The 15,191-nt window shown below is 41.4% G+C and overlaps 1 protein-coding gene across 16 annotated transcripts in view; it reads left to right on the top strand.

Annotated features, from left to right (window-relative positions):
• Erc2 (ELKS/RAB6-interacting/CAST family member 2) overlaps positions 1 to 15,191 on the top strand; it is a 906,926-nt gene that overhangs the window by 291,877 nt on the left and 599,858 nt on the right. The gene's annotated exons all lie outside the window — the stretch shown is intronic.

The raw sequence follows: 15,191 nt of genomic DNA, 5'->3' as shown, positions 1-15,191 counted from the left end.
GCCAGCCTAGGCAGTTGGTGAACTCCAGGTTCACTGAGAAGCACTATCTCAAAACATGAGAGTAGTTGAGAAAGACACTGGGTGTGGACCTCTGGTCTCCATTTATGTATACACTTGCATGAGTGTACCCACAAACATATTCATAGCCACCTATCTATCTTCCCACCCCCACCCACACACATGTACACAAAAGAAGAAAGTCAACCTTCTGCTTGAACAGCAGAAATGAACCATTCTTCATCAGATTTTATCAAATGAATATCCCTGAATGATGTAAGAGCTTTAGTAAAAATTTCAGAAATCATACGTGATCTGAGGAGCTTGTTAACTACAGAAGATTAAGAAGCCGGGGGCATGATGTTGTGAAAATCTGGGCTTTCTGTTGGAGCATGGGCCTTCTGCTTGGCAGCCTTGTGGCTAGCCGGGGCAGGAGTCACTTGGACCATTCCTGTTGAGTGAGTATCCTTTACACCTGAAGGCCGATTGAAGGAGTTGGAACTAAGAAGAACAGCACCAGACTTCAGTAAGACGCTCAAGCGAGGCTGGCGTGGTGTTGGCGCACACCTCTAATCCCAGCACTTGGGAGGCAGAGGCAGGTGGATCTCTGTGAGTTCGAGGCCAGCCTGGTCTACACAGTGAGTTCCAGGAAAGGTGCAAAGCTACACACAGAAACTCTGTCTTGGGAAAAACAAAACGAAAGCTTAAGTACCTTCCTGTGACTCACAGAAGGGCATGCCTGCCTTCAGCTGTGACTTGGGGTAGAAGCTGGCTTGTCTTACAAAAATTGGACTTTGCCCTTTGTCTTTGTGCCCAGGCAGGTGGTGTTGTCCTGCAGATGGGTTCAGATTCCTCTAAGAGTGATCTTAACATTTGATCAAATTGACTTCATTTGGGCTTCTAGGGTGTAGGGGAACATTTGACTCCAAACCTGGTTCAACCATAGCTGGTAACCCTCAGTCCCAGGATCGAGTCAGAGGTACTGGGAGATAGCCATCAGGTGTTTTTGGACTCCAGACCCTGTTTAGGTTTATTTCATTCATCTTTGGGACAGTTAGAGGTCTTAACTAAAATGATTTCTTCTCCCAGGATGCTGTCTTCTAGGAAGATTTGTACCATATACAGCTTCGTCTGGTTAGGCTGTAGCGATGGTATCTAGGCTTCGAGACTATGACTCACCACGGTTGTGGCTCCGTGGTAGAGCCCTTGTTAGCATGTGTGACACTCTGCTTTGATCCCCCAGCATTGTATGCAAGTAAAGTAAATGAATAGCAAACAAACCGGTTCCTATTCTTTTTATGGATAATAAACAAAAGCAATAAGAACAGTAATATCACTAAGCAAAGTGCCTCCTATGCCAACAGCAAAGTCTCCCCCGACATATGGAAGTTAAGTAGTTTCAGCAAACCTGGGAGTAGACACGATGGTCCCAATCCGGATGATAAAGCTATGGTTTCGGGAAACTAAGCAACGCGCTCAAGATCCTACAGCTAGCTGGTTGGCAGCTAAGATTTGGACAAATACTCTTCCCAGTCCCAGCAGTGTTCACGGAGCATCTACTTTGTGCCTTCTACACTACAGTTTTGCTAGCATGGCTGGCAGGTCAAGTGGCTTTTCTTGACCTCATTTTCAGTGCTCATTTGGGACAACGTGCAGGGACTTACATCTGAGAAGAGCAGAGTCAGCTCTGAGTACTGGAGAAGCCCACTGTGGGTTTGCACAAGTTCAATGCTATACTTGGTGCTGGGAGACAGGGCTGATTCATTTCACACACATGTTATCTGGCCTTCAGACGTGTCTCTTGTAGCCAGCGTATATCCTGCTTCCCACTCTGAATTCTGAATCTTATTATGAAGTCTTTTCACAGCGAGGTATGACTTGTTCAGACTTGCAAAGTCCTGTTTTTGTTTTAAATAAAGTAAATCTTTAAAATGTTTTCCTGTTTTTTTTTGAATTTTATGTAATATATTTTGATCATATTCACTCTCTAGTTCTCTCCCTAATTTCTCCCAGATTTCCTCGCCTCCCTACCCCAATCAACTAAATGTCTCTCTTTTTTTTTTTTATTAACCCACTCAGTCCATTTTGTATTGCATATCAAGGAATATATGGGCAATACAAAATGGACTGAGTGGGTTAATGAAATGGATGTGTGGGGAAGAGCAAGCCATCAACTTTCTGTGGTTCCTAAGTTAGGGGTAGAGGCTTATGAATGAGTGCCTCAGGTCCTGTTACCCTGAAGACCATGTTGCTCTGGTCTCCCCTGACTTGTAGCTCTTAATGTCATTCTGCCCTTCTTTTGGGGTAGCCGCTGTGTCTGTGTATGATATAGAGTTCTCACTCTGGCTAAACACTCTATCAACATTTACACTGTATACTTCTACCAACTTTGAGTGTTTGTGCTAACCACCAACTACTGCACCGAGAAGCTTCTCTGATCAGGTCTGAGAGCTACACTAATCACTGCGAAAAGAGGCACAGACAAAGTGCAGTTTGGTCCTATATTCATTTAGCATAATAATAATAATAATAATAACAATAATGGGGTAACCCTTGGCACCTATGAGCTCCCAACATAGGTTCTTGGTCAGATTTACTGTGCCGGGTATGTGTGTCCTCTTATGTAGCAGGTTTGAAATCTAACCAGAAGAGCCTTTTTTAAAAAATGTGCTCCATTCATTTGTGATACCAGAATTATCCTGTAGCTTGGTTTTCCCCCTTGGGAAATTTCTTCATATTTTCATCTTATAGCTTGAAACCATTTCTGTCCCACTTAATTGTTTTTCTTTTTTTTTTTTTTTTTTTTTTTTTTCCGAGACAGGGTTTCTCTGTGTAGCTTTGCGCCTTTCCTGGAACTCACTTGGTAGTCCAGGCTGGCCTCGAACTCACAGAGATCCACCTGGCTCTGCCTCCCGAGTGCTGGGATTAAAGGCGTGCGCCACCACCGCCCGGCTTAATTGTTTTTCTTAAGTAAGTGGGGAGTTGTGGGTTGTAAGTAACATCCAAAATCAGCAAAAGCAAAATGTCCAGTTAAATGTAGCTCTGAATGATATTTAATTGTCTTTAGAGCAAGTAAGATAAAAAGAAAAATGCAGCACTTTCTTGTCTTGCTGGAACTCTTTCTATGGTATGTTTAACTCTGATTGTTTGACTGGGTTTCCAGTCGATAATTACTGCTATTAACTTCATTAGTTTTGAAAATATCATTCCTGAATTTGAAGCACACACACCAGTGTTTATTGAGCAGTTTTTTTTTGTTGTTGTTTTTTGTTTTTTGAGACAGGGTTTCTCTGTGTAGTTTTGGTGCCTGTCCTGAATCTCACTTTGTAGACCAGGCTGGCCTTGAACTCACAGAGATCCGCCTGGCTCTGCCTCCCGAGTGCTATGATTAAAGGTGTGTGCCACCACCGCCCGGCCTGAGCAGTTATTTTGTACACAGTACCACATAGTGGATCTTTAAAACAGCAACAACAACAACAGCAGCAAAACACAACTGAGCTGTCAGTCATTAAGGTGCTAATAGAAGTGAGTGGACGCCCACGTTACAAATTTCGATGAGAAAGGGGCAGGAATGGGCTATGGGAAACCAGAGGATACCAAATGAGGAAGGGCAGGAGTGCTGCTTGGAGAAAATGGCATTAGAGAAACGCCTTGGAACACTGGTACAGTTGTACAGAATGGATGGGCTGCATTGTGGGTTGTAAGCAGTGGAGACCACCAGAGTGAAGACAAGGAGGCTGTGATGCATAAGGCACGTGTGGGGAAGAGCAAGCCATACAATTGGTTGAGAGGAGACTTTTTAAGCCTAGAAGCCAAGGAAGAGAAACCAAGATAAAGAAGGAAAGAAAACTAGTAAAAGTCAAAATTAGTGAATTGAACAGTTAACATTTCCTAGATAGGAACACCAAAGCCAAATACCAACTATCTGACAACAAAAATGACAGGTCCTGCTTAGAACTCTAGAGACAGCTCAGATAACCAAAGCAGGAAAAGTGGGACATCACTCCAAATCTTAACGTAAACAGGAGAGTATTTGTGAATGATTCATGATAACAAATTGAAATTTTAGGTAAGTGACTAAATTCTATTAAAACTACAACCTGCCAAAACTGTGTGAGTAGAAATAGAATATCCAAGTGTCCTAGAGTCTAAAGAAAGTGATGATGTCATTTAAAAACTCACCACCAAGCCAAACAAATCTCTCAGAACCCAAACACAAATTTTGTAGGTTCAGATGTCATCTTCAGAGAATTGTACCAAATGTTTGTGGATGGAGCTAGATAGATCATAGGAAAAGTATTCCTAAACAGAATGGAAAGGAGAACTGCCTGGCCTGTGTGTGTTCCACTTAAGCTTGATGCTGCTGCCTGGCCCTACCAAGGCACTGGAAGTAACTGTGTGAATAAATGCCACTATGAATTATCTGAATGAAGTGAATGCAATTATAGATGACATGGGAAAAGAGCAAATCTGTACTAATATTTGGATGTCAGTGTTAGTCTCCATAGTGAAAATATAAGGAAAAAACCGAAGAGGACTTAAGTAGACACAGAGAAAGCCTGTGATAAGTGTAGCATCTGTGAACAACTCTTGATTGGAAGTGGAGAGTTGTCTTAGTCTAAGGGGGGCGGTTACAAGAAAGATGTAGCAAGTATATTTCACATCAACAGTTGATCCCTTTCCCCATGACACAGGGATCAGGTGGGGGTGTCTGTTGCTCGGTAATGCTCTGGGTATCACAAGTCTAAGAATTAGAAAAGAATAAATAAAAACATTTTTATTTAGAGGCAACATGATTGCAAGTACAGGAAATCTCAAGTGTGTGTGTTTAGATTAAAAATGGATTTAGTCAAATGTCTGGCTCATATTATAAAAATCAATCTTCTATTAACAATTATGAAATGAAATTTATAGCTTGTCAGTTATGATGACATTAACGAACCCAGACTCTCTAGAATTAACTCTAACAATGATTGTACAAGACCTAGCCTATTCATTCCATGAAAGACTGTACAGCAAGAAGTAGCAAGCTATTGGTCCATGCAACACACAATTAACATCCACAAAACAATTTTAAAGAATCCAGATCCAAAAGAGCATGTAAAACATGCTGTCCTTTGCGTCCGCCAAAACTAATTAATGGTGCGGAATACCCAGATGGTGGCTAATTTAGAGTAGCAGAGAAGCAGTCAGGGGCTCAGGGAAGGATATCCTGGCACTAGGTGGTCATGTCCTGTTGTGTGAGCTGGTTGGCATATGCCCAGTGATCACTTTATTATATTTCACCATAAGCGGGATAAATCACATGAGTTGGGTAACTTGAAATATATATTACCTTTATGTAAAATACTCATTTAAAAGTAGGAAAAGCTCAACAATCAAAAGCAGATAACCCAGTTAGAAACTGGACAAAGGAGTTAAACAGACATTCTCCAAAAAAGGGATTCAAGTGGGCAATATGGACATCAAAGGACCCTAGGTATCATCAGTCATTAGGGAAAAGCAAATAAAATTATATTTAGATGAACTCCTCCACCCCCATAAAATGACTAAAATAAAAATGACAAATAAGGAGTTTTGAAGAAAGATGTAGAAATATTGGACGGCTTGAATGTTCATATGGGGATTTAAAATGATGCAGACCATTTTGTTAAACTAGTGGGCACTATCTCAAAATACTAAACATGACCCAGAAATCCTATATCCAGGCACACCCACAAAATTGAAAACAAGTGTCACTATCATTTGTCACTCTTACAATAAATAAAGCCACCAAAGTGTCCATCATGAAGAAACACAGTCGGAGGTATCCACACTGTCAAATGTTACTTAGTAAGAAATAATGTATTGCTGATTCATGCAGTAACCTGGAGAACTGTGAAGACATAATTATAAATAAAGCAAGCCAGTCACAATGGGCCATCTGCTTCCTGACTCGGATTATGTGAAGTGCCCGGTAGGAGCAGGGTAGTGGCAGAAAGATGAGTGACGGCTAGTAGATGTGGGGAAAGGAGAGAGAGGAACCACTGCTGATGGGTGTAGAGCTTTGGGGACCTGAGAATGTTCTAGAATTAGCGTTGACGATTACACAAACCACTGATTTAAATATGGGCGAATTTTATGTTCTGTGTATTATATCTCATATCTCAGCTGTTACTAAATTTTAAAAAAGTAAAGGAAATGATCAGTATGATGATTGTAAATGTTTACTTTAGGTACCATAACTATAATGTTAGGAGTAGAGCTGTATGACTACTCTTATAGAAGATGTCCCAATGTAATTCCCAGGAAGGTTTCGAGCCTAGACTACTAGGCTCAGGTAGTCTTCCTGCCTTAGTCACCTGGATCAGGAGGTGCTACAGCTGTAACATATAAAGAGGTTCTACTTATCAACGTAGAACAAATATTTGGGGAAAAACATCTCAAAACGTTGACACATAAGGTGGGTACCTATACTGTTTTTTCCTCTAAATTATCATGCTTCCAATTGTGTTACATTTATTATGTAGGGATGACTTGTAATTATTATTTAGGAAAAACAACAATAAAGTTGTTAAAAGAAAAAAAACCATCACCTCTGAGAGAGATGGCACACACTTGTGATTCTAGCTAGGCTACACGAGACCCTATCTAAAACAAAACAAAACAACAGCAAACACTCCCCCAACAAGCACCTATCAATAACAACAAACCATCATAAAAACCTTAAATTATTATTCTTGTTTTCCTTGACTGGACTGTGATGATTCCAATGGAAAGATCCTGGTAGTGAATAGATATTCAAGGAATTATTCTCTTCACTCCCTTCCTTTTAATCTGGAAATTGAGTTTTATCTGCTAAAAAAAAAAAAAAAAAGGTGCTACATTTGAGGAAAGGCCAACAGAGAAACAGAATTAAATAAGCTTACTTTAGGCAGAGTCTCAGCTCTGAATGCAGTCATGATTTGCATTTTGAAAAGACTTTCAAATGTCTTTGAAAGGAAAAACCAGTGGAGAAAAAAATAAGTGAATCACATCATAGGAGCATGATGGTCCATGCCATAATAAATGACCAAGGGGTTTCCCTTTCTTGGTTCCAAGCATCTGGCAAGACCCCGACCCCTCCACCTCTCATTAAACTCATCTGGCAAATGGAGGGAATGGAGTTAAGTGTCCTGCTTTAAAAATTCTGCCAAGGTTGGAGGCTTTGTACTGGAAATTTGGACTCTGAAAAGATGGCTCTGTTGAGTCTGACTTGAGGTGACATTCTTGTAGCATTAAACCCTCAGCTTTTTGTCTTGTGTCTTGGTCAGCAGAGTGCAGACCAGCAGCCACTGTTTGAGCCATTGCTATTGCACAGTGTCCAGCCTCTTGTTTATTTAGGGACTGCAGTTTCCTTCCTGATGTGCAACCCTACCAGAACGGTTGAGAAGTCAACCACAGGCCTCATGTGAACTTCCCTTTGCAAGCTGTGGTAATGACAGTGTACCGACCATCATCGGCCTCATCCCTAAGGCACGATCCCCTTTCCACATCCATCAGGCCACACTGGGGATGGTGTGGGCTGAATTCCTTTACTGCCTGCTGCTTTTTCCATGAAACAAGCTGGTTGAACACAGGAAGATTTGTGGTATGTTTCAGAGAACCTGAGAAAGCCTCTGCCTCAACCAGAGCCATGGCTAGGGCTAAAAGGAAGGAATAGGAAGAATAAGTTCAGGTTGACTGCATGGCCAGAGAGCATCTTCACCCAGTCTTCTTCCCGAGGAAGACTGGAAAATAAATGGAGGGTGAAGTATCCATGTTTTTAGCCTCCCTGAAATGCATTTGCTGCATTAGAGAGGCACGTTTCTCTATCTGCTTTTTTCAGAGGATGGGTAGTTAGAATCCAAATGCTCTTTGTACTTTGGTATGTGGGTGCATGAGTGCGTGCATGTGTGTGTGTGTGTTTGTATGTGCTCTAATTTGAAAGAGGTTTTTGAAACCTCTCTATCCCTTATATCTCTCCCCGACATCTTCACTGTTTTCTCTTGTAGTTGCTCTGCCATTGTCAGACAAAAAAGAACTGTGTGGAAGGAAGATCTTGACTAGGCCAAGGGTCTAAAGTGGAGCTCTTTCTCTGAAGCCAGTCTTGCTTGAGGTTGGTCAGGAGACAGTGGGATCCCACTATGTGAATTAGTCTTCTATTTCAGGGAAAGTTGTCTGTCAAGGGAAGCATTCCAGTTGACTAATTGAACTCTTAGACAGACAGCTACTCAATGGTCTCCCAACTATAAAATGGCAAAAATAAATAACTAAGTTGATAAGGTTATTATGGAGGGTTACTTGAGAATTTGCTAGCATAGGGATTCTCTAAGTAACCAGTGAGCATTGACTATTGTTGTTCTGAATTGCATTTTTAATACCAGAATAAACAAATGTTTGATTTTTTCCATGCTATTTCTTTCTGTATATTCAGGCAACACAAACTTATTTATGTTTTTATATTTTATCTAAGTGAAACATAAGTGGGAAAATGCAGATATGAACATAAAACTTTTGATGTATTTTCTAAGCTGAGAACTTTACAAACCAATGTATAGTCTTGTATCATTTTTCTCTGAAAGGGACCTGCTTCTCTTAGAAATCATTCATCATTTTTGCTTCCTCTCTTGTGGGTGCTGAAGCAACAAGTCTCCAACTGGCACTACAGAGCCTGTTTGTCTCACTTGTGTCATGGACACACTGAAATGATTTCATCCTTAGCCACGATCCCTGTCCTGGTTTATGTAATTTGGAAATCTAGAGAGCGGATGATTCAGGGGGAGTTCAATCTACTTGTCCAAATGGTGATCCAGTTTGTTTATTCTTGATCGAGGGCCTCCCTGAATACTCTAAGTTGGCCTTGAACTTGCTATTCTCTTTCTGTAGCCTCTTAATTGCTGAGATCCCAAGTGTATGCCATTAGGCCCCAATTTCTCATTTTGTTATCACAGTTTCAGTGGAACTGCCCCTGTTACTACTGACATCTTGAACCTGTCTTTGATGCTCATCTTTCTCAATTCTATTCACTGTCTAATTTTCTGGGACTGTCCATGATCTCTATCAGTTTTTATTCCCCATGCTTTTGATAATTCTTTTATTTATTTTTTTCCTAGCCTGGATCTTCAGCCATGGCTGAAGAATGTTTCACCACCAGTTTGGTGATTCCATCATCTCCATGTTCTTTTCCGCCAGCTTCTGTTTGGATCATTAACTCCACCCTCAGCATCTTATTGCCTCATGTGCCAGTTTATAAGTGATGCCCAGTCATCCCCAGGAGCACACTCCTAACTCAGTTCTAGGGATGGCTGTCATTCCATCTCATCTTCCCTTTGTTTCCACCTCCTCTGTAGTGAAATGTGGCATCCTTTTCTTTTTGTTTTGAGACAGGCTCTCACGGTGTTAATCTGTAGACTAGGCTGGCCCCAGATTCACGGAGATCCACTTGCCTCTGCCTCTTGAATCCTTGTAGTAAAGGTTTGTGGCACCACACCCGGCTTGTAATCTGCGTTCTTTAGTTTTGTCTGTTTCTTTTCTCCTCTTTGCTGTACAATTCTCATCACTTTCTGGTTCTTCCGAATATTATAGGTTGAACATCATAGAAAGTGCTTCTGAGTTTGTAACTTCTGGCTGGCAAAAATTTTATCTTTCCTAAGTTAAACTTACTCAGAGCCAAAGCCCTCCTTAAGCTTTTGTGCTCTGTGAAGGTTTTTGTATTCCAGAAAGATGATCTTAGTCCCCCCTCCTCTTTTTAAACTTGTTTATATCCTTAGATAATCTTACATCTAACTATACCTTGGACACTTTCATACTTACCTCCTATGCAGCAGGTGACACAAGTTTTAGTTATTCATTTTGGCAATCTAGTCAGTGAATGGTTCAGGTGTAGGCCTGTCTAGTTATTCAATATGTTGTAAGATCTGTCATTGGCAGGTTTTTTTTTTTTTTGCTATTGTCAATGTCATATACCCATATTTTCCTTATTCTCAGAAAAGGAGAGAATGTCCTATATTTATGTCTTTTCCTTAAAAGACACCGTTGGCCTTGCTAGAGTTATAAGTTCACCCCTGGACCAGTCGCTGAGTCTTGAGATACATGGTTCTTGTCTCTGGGCAGGTCCAAACAGTTGAAAATCCACTTAAATCACAGCAAGTTGGGCAAATACAGTTCCTAAAAGGAAAAAAAGGCAAGAGGAAACAACAGGACCCTCTCCCCCAGATAAACAAAACCCCCAAGCAGTAGCTATGCAGACGATGCCTCCACTGTGGTTACTGTTCTGGAAGCTTTCCATGTTGTCTTCCACTTAATTCTCATAGCAATGTTAGGAACATGGTCACCAGGTTTGACCAGGTGGAATCCAAATAGAAGCTGCCATCTTGACCTGTGTACCGACGGGACTAGAGAATGGACAGACAATACAGGTGTGGTGTGATGATGGTGCTGCCTCTTCACTCCTGGTGGGGCGTCAATGCATGATAATATTTCCCAAGCATTATAAACATTTGTAAGTTTCTTAGCACATTCAGAAGCATGTTCTAATTTCAGAGAGGCTGAATATCCCATCTCAAAATTTAAAAGCCTAAATTGAGATCTGCACCTAGGTACGTGGCTCCTGAAGGCTAAGTTTTCACCTTCTTATGCAGTGTGTCTGGGTTTTTATCATTCTCTCTCTCTCTCTCTCTCTCTCTCTCTCTCTCTCTCTCTCTCTCTGTCTGTCTCTTAAAGATTTATGTATTTCATGGTTATGTGTAATTTGCCTGCATGTATATATGTGTACCATGTGCATGCCTGTGGAAATTACAGATGGTTGTGAGCCTATGTAGGTGCTGGGAATCAAACCCAGGTCCTCTGCAAGAACAAGTACTCATTTTTTGGTTATTTTTTCTTTTTGTTTATTATTCTCTCATATGATACATTCCAACTACAGCCTCCCTACCCTCCTCTCCTCCCAGTCCCCCCCTCCTGCCACCTCTGTTTCCTTTCAGAAAAGAGCAGGCCTCCTAGGTACTCTTCACAGATAAGCCATCTCTCCAATCACATTAGCTTCTTTTGTTAGGTCTAAGTCTGTTAGGAATAACAACAAATTCATATACAGAGGCCATAAAGTATAGCTGGAACCATAGAGATATGCACTTTTTTCATGGTTTCGTATCAGTACCATGTGTATCAGAGTCAGTGGCAGGCAGGACGTGGTCCAGAGCAAGGGTTTCATAGCCATGAGTCAGTGTAGACAAATGAGACTATGATAAGTGGCCAACTTACCTTTAATTGGTTGGAATCTAACCTGATTCCATGTCTGTGCATTTTCCCATGAAGGAGCAGATATTTTACAAACAGATAAGCACAGAAATGTCATCTAGAACCTGGCATGTCCTTTGTCATCTTCTAATCTAAGTTACTATCTGTTCATAGTTTGATTAGGACCAAGACAATGAGGTTTTGGTTTCTTTGTATGTATTTTTTTTTCTTCAAATATGTTGTGGGCCTAAGTCAGATTCTTTCTAGAGTACTTGGCTGGGGCTTGTGCAACCATGGTTAAACCTTACACTGTAGGTCCTTCCAGAGCTGAGATGTGACTCAGCTAGCTTATGACTCAGGGCTACACGATTGTGTTTGCATCTGCAAGTAGATGACTTTTAAAGGTTGAGCCTTTGCAAGCCTCTGTGGTATCCAGTAATAAAAGTTTGGAATTCTATTCTAAATAAAATGTAATATAATTATGTAGGACTGTTTCCTGAGCATTACGTCATATCTTCTTTAAGCCAGTTTGGGCCTATGTTGATCAGTGCCTGCTAGTTGATATGTGGCCATGGTGAGTCCCATGCTCTCTGAAAGCTGTTTATATATTCTCTCTTCTCCTGATATTAAAATGAAACCTGTAATTCCTGCTGTATTCAGAGGAAAGTACATTGTGATGCTTAGAATTCACATAATTGTTGCATTTTGTGATGATCTGATATTTCTTTTTTAAAAATGTTCCACCCACTCGCCATTTCAGCCTTCAGTTCCTAGAGAGGAATTAAAATCTGTTCCTTGCTGTTTAAGGGGAACATGATGTTTGACAAGCGCAGGAAGAGATACAGTGGCATTCTGACTGGCACAGCCGATCCAGGCAGCTTCCTCACAGGATTGCTGTGTCTGTGTGCCAAGTTGAACAGCCTTTGCAAGTAGGTTTGTATTTCTCTACATGTGTTCGTTCGTCCAGTAAGTTGCTCTGGTCTCTTTGCATTGAATCTTGTTTGTGGTGCCTGATGGACCCCTGCAGTCCTCCAGGGCACTAGCATCTCCTTGTGATCCTGGGAAAAGGCAGGTGAAGATTTCATAGTTTGGAGTTGGAGCCTGAGATTTCTGCCCAGGTGATTCCCATGCTGCTGGTGGCAGACTCCTTCATGAGTAACAAGGATCTAGACTATATCCCTTCGCTGAGAGAGAAGGATACCCAAAAATCTTGTTTCGGTTTACCTGCTATCTCCCATACCTGGCAAAGTGATTGATATTAAGTAGATGTCCAATGTACATTTATTGAATGAATGGGTGGATGTGTGAGAGCACTCCCTGAGTCTACGTTTAATACCAATCTGAAGCATATCTATTTTAGAAAATCCTGGATTCTTAAATAAAGAAAAGGGCCGGGCGGTGGTGGCGCACGCCTTTAATCCCAGCACTCGGGAGGCAGAGGCAGGCGGATCTCTGTGAGTTCGAGGCCAGCCTGGTCTACAGCGCGAGATCCAGGAAAGGCGCTAAAGCTACACAGAGAAACCCTGTCTCGAAAAACCAAAAAAAAAAAAAAAAAAAAAAAAAAAAAAAAAGAAAAGGAACGTACTGGGTCTCCCTGCTCAGCCTCCATCTGCATTGCTCAGTGGTTCTCAGCAGCTGTTGCTAAGATTCGTGGCTGGGTTAAGAGTTACCATGGTGAGCCCACGGGGAAATGGCTGCTAGAGTACCGTCTCGCGGCTTAATGTTTACTTGTATAGCAGATACTTATTTTAGCTGGTGGATGTAAAAATGGTCTTTAGTGCAAATCATTAAAGGGAAGCTATGACCTACACTTTGTGTAAAATTTTACAAGCATTGTTTTATGCACGTGTGAGAAGAAATAACTTGTAAGAGGTCAGACATTTTCCCTAATAGGGAGCAGAAACAAACATATTTTAGATTCCCCCCCTCAGTATCTTAAAGTATTATTATAGTCTATAACCAAAATATAGCATTAAAACAAGACAACTTTATGGGTGTCACATCTCATGGCTGTTGAGAAGGTATCAACTCAGACATGAGGGGTGCGTTCAAGATGATGAGAGTCTATGGCATTGTTTTATTGCCCTAGTCACTGCAGGTTCTCAGCCCCTCCCTCCCTCCTCTCCTACCTCTGATCTTCCTTCCCTCCCTCCCTGTATACATACACCCTTCCTTTTCTTTTCTCTCTCTCCTTTTCTTTTTCCTCATTACCCATCACTTCTCTTCTCCTGTATCTGTCTATATAGCCTAAGCCAGCCTAGAATTTGTAATCTCTCTGCCTCAACCTCCCAAGAGCTATCTATGGTTATAGGGGTTATAGGCATGTGCCACCCAGCCCAGTTAGTGACCACTTTTGAGTGACAGAAGCTGATTCGGTAATCTGACTATTTAAGTCCTGCTTGTTTTAAGTTTGGATAATTAAAGAATATCTTCCCTTGACAAATCCAAATCACTGGCTTCTGTTTTATTGAGTCGTAGCATTGTGTGCGCATGTGGCATGTATGTGTGTTTGTGCTCCTGTGTGCACATATTGAAGTCAGAGGTCAGCATCTGGTGTTTTCCTTGATTGTTCACTGCATCGCGTCATGGTCTCTTTGTGAACCTGGAGCTCACCAACAAGGCTGATCTTGCTCCCTAGCAAGTTCCAAAGGCCTCCTGTCCCTGTCTCCCCAGCACTGGGATTACAGGTGTGTGCCACCATGCCTGTCTTTTTAACACAGGTGCTAGGGACCCAAACTCAGGTCCTCATGCGTATGTGGAAGGCACATCACCAGCTGAACCATCCTCTCCAGCCCCACTCAGTCTCTAAAAAGACCTGATGGCTGAAGGAGATAAACCGGGATGGACCTGAGCAAACACTTTGCTGTAGTATTCCTCAGAGCTGTGGACATTGAGACTCTCCAACAGTCGTTTCTCAGACTCACCAGGCCTTGGCGCAGAGATTTTAGGTACTAGAAGATTTTCTATATTGTATTTGGTTACTTTGTCTCTAACTCAAAGGCAGTCCCTACATTTTGTGTTTCTGGAGGCTGTTTACTTGTGAAACAACCTATGTGTGTTTGAAAACTATAACAGATTGTTTAAAATGTGAGTCATTAGCAAATGTAACAGTATTCAGATTTCTAGAGAGTAAATACATCTTTACCTTCCAGAACTGTGGGGCTTTTACAACCTGTTGTTATTGAAGTTTTTTTAAATCTTCCTTGCAGACCATGGCTTAAAGCTACTGCATGTGTTCTTTCGGCATCTGCTTCCAGAGGGAATGTCCGTACACTGCACTCCCCCAGTCCTCTGGTGTGGCTGTCACACCCACATCATAGCCTTACAGACTTGCTGAAAACAAAAGATAAAATTCCTTCTCCCTAGATTCTTGGAGCCAAGGCATGTAGCAGGCGAGGAACATGATGGCCATTGTCTGATTTTCAAGCTTAGTTTCCTCACTCTCTGGCTGGATTTTGAACATCTTGTACTCAGCCAAACCCAAACTCTGAGCTTTGTATTTGTCCTCTGCTGTAGATCCTAATGTGTTCACCTATTCAAGTTTGTCTTGGATTTTTCTGCACTTATGAGTTTTGGGAATGAGTTTTGTTGCCCTTGAAGTAGATTTCTAATGTAGGAACCAGGTTATAAATAAGGACAGAATAAATAGATCCTTCCAGAGTAGCCATTTCCTTTTTTTATTCTTCTTTTCCCTTTTGCATTTTGGGATGCCTGTAAAATGCTAAAGAAAAAACAAGTTTATGACGAAAAGAAAAAAAAACATTGCTAATTTAAGGAAATTATTGAAGTGAAAAATATTCTGTTCCACTGTTTACTAAACTTTAAACTCAGATGCATGTAGATTCAGAAGCCTCCTTCTGGGAATAAACTTCCTGTCTGGACTCATCTGATTTTTCCTCCACAGTATGTAATTCTTCAGCATCAGGTGGAGAGGTCCCATCTAACCTGTTAAGGAGTTG

This window comes from Peromyscus californicus, unplaced genomic scaffold (assembly GCF_007827085.1).
Source record: "Peromyscus californicus insignis strain IS unplaced genomic scaffold, ASM782708v3 Scaffold_12__1_contigs__length_115047231, whole genome shotgun sequence".
Classification (NCBI taxonomy): domain Eukaryota; kingdom Metazoa; phylum Chordata; class Mammalia; order Rodentia; family Cricetidae; genus Peromyscus; species Peromyscus californicus.
Note: the sequence above shows the minus strand (reverse complement) of the source record. Positions and strands in the feature narration are given on the sequence as shown.